Source organism: Hetaerina americana, unplaced genomic scaffold (genome assembly GCF_022747635.1).
Source record: "Hetaerina americana unplaced genomic scaffold, ioHetAmer1.1.p SCAF_21, whole genome shotgun sequence".
NCBI lineage: Eukaryota > Metazoa > Arthropoda > Insecta > Odonata > Calopterygidae > Hetaerina > Hetaerina americana.
In genome coordinates, this window is record NW_027286775.1 from 2,518,599 (window position 1) to 2,527,975 (window position 9,377).

A 9,377-nucleotide genomic window follows, 5' to 3' on the forward strand; every position below is an offset into this window, starting at 1 on the left:
GTCATTGATGCAGGAGGATAGACGTAGATTGGAGGCTTTTGAAATGCGGGTGTGGAGAAGAATGGAGAAGGTGAAATGGACAGAGAAGAAAACAAACGAGGAAGTACTTGGTATGGTGGGCGAAGAGAGGGGTTTGTTGGGAGCAATCCTATGGAGGCAGGAAAAGTGGATGAAGGGGGTGTTGACCGGCAGTGGGTTGTTGAAGACTGTGATAGGGAGAATGTTGGGCAAAAGAGGAAAGGGAAGGAACAGGATAGGGATGTTGGACGGGATGAAGGGAGGAAGAAAGTACTCAGAGATGAAGAGGGACCTGATATAGAGTAGGATGATGGATTTTGTGTTTTGTTAGGAGTAATAAAATATTTGTTTGGTAGTTGTGTCCATCCAAAAACCTACCTTAACCGGTAGATTACCTTAAAAAAAATATATACATATATATATACATATATATACATATATATATACATATATATATAATACATATATATACATATATATATACATATATATATACATATATATACATATATATATACATACAGTATATCATTACCACACGTCCAGGCAAAGTGTCGCGTGAAATAATTGATTCAATTTCATGAATTCGGCTTTAGATATTATTTACAAAGGTATTACATCATCCTCTTATGCTGTATAGTTTTCATCAACAATTTCTAACATTAATCAAAAAAATGCTTTCTTTAACTTACGTATATAATGTCTCCTCTTTCCTAGATTTGACTAATTAAGAAAATTTTCAAGGCAGATTTTCAACCCAACTAATATTCAAGCTTTATTATTACTTCGTATTCTCTTTTACTGTTCCTCTGATTTCATTTCATATTTATGTAAATACCATTTGACACGTGTATGCATATATTGTCAGCTAAAAGAGAAAGAGTGACGCAAATTGTCCGTAATAAGGAGAAGAATTGTTCTTCTGCTCCAGGTCAGTATATATCAGAATAAGATAAATGATACAGGAGGTTAAAGTTTTTTAGAATTCGATATATATTCATGTTTTAAAAATACTGCAATAGATTGGGATTGTCCTAAAAAGATTCGATAGCAAAGACCGGGTGAAGGTGACCGTAGGTTAGTCGGAAGAGTTTATCTGAGGACAAGGAGCAGGTGAATAACCAATGTAAGGCCGTAGAGCAAACAAAACCTATCGCTGATCCATTACAAAAGAGTTTCACAGGACATAAAGAAGCACGGACTGACCACAGAAAATGCTCAGGCACGGAAGTGGGTGGATTTTGGCTATTAGATTCAGCTAATACTACCATTGAAACTGCTTTGATTGTACCATTTAAGCAACAAAGTAAGAAAGGAAATTAAGATGGCAATTTTGACATGATGTTATGTTCAAATCTACAGCAATACCCTGCGAGCCACCAAAAAGGTGTGTGGCAGGGGGTGCAGGACCAGGAGGAAAGGGTAAGGGAAGAGGGGGTTACGGTTTTTCAAATGGATGTAGGAAGGTGGGGGGAACCTGCCAAATATACATATAAATAAATAAATAAATAAATATATATATATATATATATATATATTTATGTGTGTGTGTGTGTTTGTATAACCATGCACAGTCCCTGCCTTGTAGCTTAATACTTATTGTGTCGAACTGACTCCTGGGGGATTTCGATTACAAGCATTCTGGTCTCTTATTGTTCTCGGAAAAAATGACCATTTAAACCTGTCAGTCTTCAGTCAATCTCTCTAATCTTATATTCGTGATCCCTCCGCCCGTAATACGTTGGGGTTCGTATTATGTTCTTGATGTCATCGGAAAAGGACCCATCTTTAAATGTTTTAAATAAGTTTAATCTATATTGCAAAAACCGCTGTTTAAGGGAATCCCAGCCTAAATTTTCCAGCAAAGTAGTTACGCTACTGCGTTGGTTATAACCATTTTTGACAAACCTAGCCCCCCTCCGCTGAACTCGATCCAATTCCGAAATTATATTTATTTCTTGAGGATGCCATATACCGGCAGCATACTCTAGGTGGAGCCTGACTAGGGCAAAAAAACATCGCCCCTTCACTTTTTTGCCGCATTTACCTAGAACTCTTTTTACAAATACCATTTTTTTTTTGTTGAAGGACTAAACCAACCCAAATAGGTTGATTTAGTTCTTAAACCTCAAAAAGTAAGTATTTATTGAAGCATTTGTTACTATTTATCCCGTTGCTCAAAGCATGGTTCACCGCGGAGTCAGATTAAAATATCAACACAGGAAGATGAAATGATTTGAAAAACTCAATCAAAGAAGAACAAACCGTGAGTAAAAAACTGACACCAGGTGCCTCTGTCTGCGCACGTAACTATCAGAATAGAAAGAAAGAAAACACAGCAATTCCACATTTACACTTTATTCAGACGACCATGGTTTCACCACTGCGTGGCATCTTCAGGTGAAGGCATACATAGTAGAGGGCGGGTATATATACACACAACTAGTTAGTGGTGAAACCATGGTCGTCTGAATAAAGTGTAAATGTGGAATTGCTGTGTTTTCTTTCTTTCTATACGATGGAAAAATTCCACAGAGTAACGGCTAAAACAGTCTCTTATAACCATGAGAACTTGAGAAAAGAGAAGAAATTACAAGAACTCAAAAAAAAAAGAAATGGAAGGCCTGTAACTTTTACTACAATTAAAAAAGCAGGTCATGCGAGGTTCTACGAAGACTAATACAGAATGAACAGATAGCTACTGCAATTGAATCAACGACAGGTTAAGGAATGGAAACACCGAAGCAATTGTACATTGGAACTAGGGAGAGTCACTTAGGGGAATGAAAAACTAGGTAAAACATCATCAGAGTAGGAAATACGGTTACAAAACTTGCTTAACAAGAGTCTTCTCTTTTTCAAGCAGTTTGTATATGAGGATTGATGTAGTAGGATGCGAAGTTAAGCCATATGCATTCTGAGAAATTTCCTGAAATCAGAACTTGTCGTCCTTCTTTATATGAATAACAAAATGTGTGCCCTGGCTAGGTGTGCAGGATAAGTCGTGATTTGTGTGTTTAAACAGTCTTCCAAGAAAAATATTTTCGATCAAAATTGAAGTGCTCCTAATTGAAAGAAAATAAATAGTGATATAATAGGTCCACGAGAGACGAGAAGAGATCCAGTATCAAATTTACGACCTCTGCTGGAAGAAAAGTGCAAAATTGGTACCAAACTTTCCCATTGTAATATAATAATACCTTATTAAATCATAAATATTATGCTCATAAGTCTACAAAAAGCAGTGGATATTGTTCACTTGAGAAGAAACCTTTGACTTTTGAAGAGACTTTTGTCATCATTTTATAAGGATTTTCTGGGCCAATTGGGAAATCCATCTTAAGTACAATATGAAGTGCCATAAAAAGTTTGAACTGCTCATTATTTCTTCTTAGGTAAAATGGGTTGGCTTAATTTAGCAGTTTTTCTCTCAAAAAGGCTTGAAATAGGAAAAATTGTGAGACCGGTTGTCAATTTGTACCACATTTGGATAAGGTAGTAATTTAAAGATTTCTTAAAAGTATATCTCATTAGTATAAGATTATGCCATTCAAAACAAAAACGCGCAGTTTCAATGGCCATGCGTTCTACATTCATGCCGTTATATAGGCCTATGATATGAATAATATCTTGGCGTACACAATTCTTTAACGTCTGTAAACTTAAAATACATTTTCTCATGTGCATACAAATTTATTGTTAGTTTTCAGGTGGTCCTAGGAGAAGGTGCTTAGTCGCACAACACACCCTCATCATTTTCACAAGTTGATGAATTCAAAATTCGAATTGAATTATTGAGAAGTATGTTAACCAAATAGAATTTGACTTAAATCATACATATCTATCAGAGTTAATTTCGATTAATGAAATTGATAATTCCAATTTTTGAAAATTTGTACCTGATGATGCTGCAAGTCGGTGAAACGCGTTGTACCGTATAATAAAATCTGCGGAAAAGTACGAGTCTTTCTTTCTATTTTAATAATGGATGATAATTCCCGTATGTTTCCAAAAATGTTTTTTAAACATGCTTACTTTTTCACAAGTAGTCAATTGATATAAATAATCAGATGAGCATATAAAGCAAATTTTGCATGTATATTTGGTTATTTAGAATAATAGAGAAACCTCGACTGGTTAAGGATTCATTCATCTGAAGATATTAATCTATATAAGAGGTGAGACTCTTTGTCTCTGGGGTCAGATAAGGTGGATGCAAGTAGAGTGGGATGTTGTTCCTTTCCATATTTGGTCGGGATTCGACTTCTAAAGTAAATACCGAAGGGACGACACGAGAACTACTTTAAATAAATCCTTACCGAGCATGTTCAAAAGTATTATTTACCCTTGAAGGTGATCAACTATTATTACATTGATGTAAAGGGGAAAAAATGACCTCAAATGCATATATTCCAGGACACAATATTGTTTTAATGGCCATTGCATTACAGTCTTCTTTTCCCGAACCCTTGCGTCTGCCTGCCAGGCCCGCTGGATGTCGTCTAGGCCCGCATGTTATCTCGCCTCCGGCCGGGGGCGCCCTCCTTCCCTTGCGCACTCACTTTATCTCCAGTCTGTCGTAAACCAGGCTGTGCGATTTACGACACTCGACTTTCCCCTTTCTTAACTCGGACGGAACTTTTTCTCCCGTTATTTTCTCAGTCAAAATCCACAAGAAAAATATACCATAACATCATTGCTCCGCACCTCAAATTGTAAACCTTCCTCGTGTCAATGATTATTGACCATTGTAAAAATTCTTCTCCAAACTTTAAAGTCTTTATAATTTCTTTGGATGGATTACTTTACATTTCCCAATCGCCTATATTTAAATGAAAAATCTCTTTCCTGTTTAGGTTGCCTACTCTTATGATTGCATACCTACAAGTCTACTATCCATCTCCATAACTCGTGGATAACGTGAGTGCGGATGGATTTAAGCCTGCTTCTCGCAATAAAACTCTTTTGACATGAGTAATTTTTGCGTTTTCGTGTCGATTATGACCTTGATACCACGTCACGCGCAGAAATGCCCATCTCAGGGAAACACCTCGTATTCATTCATGGCTCTTCTTCTTCCATCGCCTCTCCTCTTCGTCCCAAAAGCAGCCAAAGTTGCTCCACTGTTTACGTTACATAAGATTAATTTGAGATGAAGGACTGAGGCACGCCGAGTATGAAACGTTTCAGGCGGTTGGATACTTTTGTCGAAACTGGGCTTTTCGGAGTTGAGTGAGAAGCTTTCGGCGGAGGGGAAAGTGAAAAGGGGATTGAGTTTATTAATTACTTGACCATTCGAAGGGAGGATGACTAATTTGTTTGCGTTACCCGGTGGCTTCTCGCCATCTTGTCAGCTCCGTCACGTAACTCGGCAATCAAAGCTTTAGCTACAAGTGCTTGCGAGTGTGTGGGCTTGGAAACAAACTCGTCGTCATTTTTATTTAACGTGTGATTTAAAAGTCAATAAACTTCGGAGCAGTGTGTGTCCACGGTAGACTTTTTTATTTTCTTCACCTGAGTTTTGTATAAGCTTTCATCCTACGAACCCGAGGCTTAACCTTCAATGAAAAATTGTGCGTTGAATTTGAGGAAATTGTTCAGCCAGGCCATTAATCGTCAATCGACGATCACATCGCAGTTTTTGTTCCACTTGCGAAATAATTTGATCGGCCAGAATACTGGGCCTGACGCTTCGCTCTTCGTCATGGACATTTGCTCGTCCATTTTTAAAGTCACGGTACTATTGTCTAACCTTTCCTTCACTTATAACTGTAGGTCCATAAACTAGGCAAGAGTGAATTGGGAAAAACGAATCACTATATTGAAGGAAATAGGAATAGATTGGAGAGAAAGGAGGCTAATCCGCAACCTGTACATGTCTCAGACTGCTCAGGTGCGAGTGGGGAACGGGGAGTCCGGATGGGCAGTGTTAGGAAGAGGTGTAAGGCAGGGTTGCTCATTATCACCGTTGCTGTTCAACCTGTACGCAGAGGAAATGATTAAAGAGACATGGGAAGAACTGGAGCTAGGAATGAAAGTGGGAAGGGAATTCGTAAAATCAGTTAGGTTTGCTGATGACCAAGCTTTAGTTTGTCAGTTAGCCAAGAGGCTGCAAGCATTGCTTAGTGATTTGGAAATTCAGTGCGACAGGTATGGGATGAGAATAAATATTAACAAAACAAAGGTAAAGCAATTTTCTAGAAAGAAAAAGGCTAAGCTAAACATTAAAATAGGTGGGCAAAAACTGGAGCAGGTAGAACAGTTTACGTATCTGAGAAGAGTTTTGGACCAACATTGTCGAAGTAGTAGGGACGTAAGGAGAAGAATAGCGCTAGGCAAAGAGGCTTTCACAAGGAGGAGGGAGTTGATGACAGGGACGTTAAGTAAGGGTGTTAAGAAAATACTCGTAAAAACTTTGATATGGAGTGTAGCTATGTACGGCGCGGAAACGCGGGCATTGAAACAGGAGGATATTGGTGAACTGGAGGCTTTTGAAATGTGAGTGTGGAGAAGAATGGAGAAGGTAAAATGGAAAGAGAAGAAAACAAATGAGGAAGTACTTGGTATGGTGGGCGAAGAGAGGCGTTTGTTGGGAGAAATCCTATGGAGGCAGGAAAAGAGGATGAAGGGGGTATTGACCGGCAGTGGGATGTTGAAGACTGTAATTGAGGGGAGAATGTTGGGCAAACGAGGAAAGGGAAGGAACAGGATAGGGATTTAGGACGGGATAAAGGGAGGAAGAAAGTACTCTGAGCTGATGAGGGACCTGATGTAGAGTAGGATGTTGTTTGCTAGGGGTCACAAATTATTTAATTAGTAATTATGTCCATCCAAAAAACTACTTTAACCGGTAGATTACCTAATTATATATATATATATATATATATATATATATATATATACATGCATATATAATGTATAACACTTAGCGCTCAGTGGACACACAATTGTCTGTGTCCACTACTGCTAAGTGTTATACATTATTATTGACGTCCGTGAGACTTTCAAAAAGGTTTATATATGTATATATATATATATATATATATATATATATATATATATGATGTAGAAATATAAGTGTTATACACATATACATGTGTGTGAATATATTGATTAATTTGTTTAATAATTGAGAGAACCAGACTTCATCCAGATTGGTCCAACAAAATTGTGGTATTTCTGGGAATATTCGTGATACGCTGGGAAGAGGAATTTCGAGGGCATAAAGAATATGTGGGGGCCCCGTCACCTTGCCCTTCTCTTCCTCGGCGCTCCCCCTTTTTCCCCGACGCCTTGGCGAGGAGTCTCTCTCTCATCCCTCGGCGGTGGCCCTCGAGGCATACATAATGCCGGCCGGCCTGCGCTGGAGATCGGGAGAGGTGATGAAGGGACGGGAGGGAGTGGAAATTAGTGGTGTGCGTGGTCGGGCCCGGGCCCCGCCGCGGCGCGAGGGGGGCCGGGCCCGCTCGGCCCCATCTCGGCGGAACACACGAGAGAGCTGGTGAAGAATTATTGTCACACGGAAAGATCGGGGTGGCTCTCGAGAGGTTCAGAGGGTAAAATGAAAGGAGTTGGGTGAAATGTGGCCCCCTTGCTTTTATTTATTTTCTCCGGGGGTGAAGGCAGGGGGAGGGGAGGTGGGGTTTGCGATGCGGCGAGGGGAAAGGGACGATGGGCGGATGGAGGGCGGGGGTGAAGGGTCTCTGGAGGGGGGAGGCGCCGTCGGTGGAGTGGTTGGGAGAGGAGAAAGCCAATCGCCATCTCGTGCGCGGAGCACTTGCTTTGATGAGAATGGCTATTATTGTTGCCTTGGAGATGAGAAATGAAATTACGCCGCCGGAGGGAGGGTGGGCGAATGGTTCCCGCGGTTATCGAGGCTTTATGCTCTCTCTCTCTGTGTCCTCGGGGCGTGGAGGGAGGCAAAAGTGGCTGGTGCTGTGTTGCTGAAGCTGGTTGGTGCTGTGTGCATTCTGGACGTCGGGTAAAAAATGTCCCTCGTAAAGAAAGGTTTAAAGCTTTATTATAACTCGAAGGGCCGTTGCCTCGGCATGCGAGCAGCGCCGAAGAAATTTCGTTATTTATTTGAGTTGTCCCACGTGAATGTATTCTTTTTTTTAGATTACTAGAATTTATGAAGGGATCACTTTAGGGACGCTTTCTTGTTTCGTAAAAAGGGCCGGGATATCAAGGAACATCCACGTCAGCCAAAGTTAAGGTTATTAGAAAGGTGAAATATGGTCCAGCCATATTGCCTCAAATTTGTTCCCAATGACGAGTAGATAATTTTGAATTCTAACCTTCTTGATATTCTTTGTGTGGACTCTCCCCCTTAAAAGAGGGTTATAACCATCTTGATCTGCAATTGAGAATTACTCATAACATTATAACTACAACGATATTTTCTTCACTATCATGCATTGCCCGTGGATATGTGGGTAGAAACTTCACACTATACGCAATACCTCATATTGCTCTCAATGTCACCGAAATTGAAGTCCATGCCACTGACATATCATTAGACGTATATCTGACTCCAATCTGAAGCCAATCCAAGTAAATAATATGGTAGGAGAAATCACAGAGACTAGCTAAATATCGATGACAAGACGTGAGAGAAATGTTAGTCGTCAGCACGAAGAGCTTCAAAGGAATAGAAATATTAAGAGAAATTAAGATAAAAGGGTGGCAGCGGTTCCAACGACTGGTCTCTAAAATGGCAACCTACGATGATTCTTTGGCTAATTATTCAACATTTCTATGACACAGCTTCCACTTTAACATCTTGCTCTGAATATTCTCGCCACCTTTAACCATGGTCGTTGAGATTAAATATTAACTGTGGCATTGCTATGCTTCATTTTATCCGTACGCAGAAATATGAATTTTCGTGCATGACTCTGAAATAACCTTTTAGTTGATTTCACCGTAATGTTAACAGATTTTCTCAAAGCATACTCCATAAAGCCAGAAAAAATCAACGGCAGAAGTGTGTATATATATATATACTCGTATATATATGCATGTATGTGTGTGTGTGTGTGTATATATATATATATATATATATATATATGTGTGTGTGTGTGTGTGTGTGTGTATATATATATAATATACATATATATATACTTACATATACACATATATATACACACACATAAACCTATATATACGAGTATGTATCTGATCTGTGCGCGTGAAAACCCAATCATACCTACGATACAATTATTTCTACTCTACACTAAAATGCTATCGCTAATAGAAATTCCTGCGCCAAATTCGGTGGAAAATGTTCAAGGAAGTTTTGCCCTTGGACATTGATTCCCTTGATGGGCTAAAGATTGTATTTTAACACAGAGGCGGTT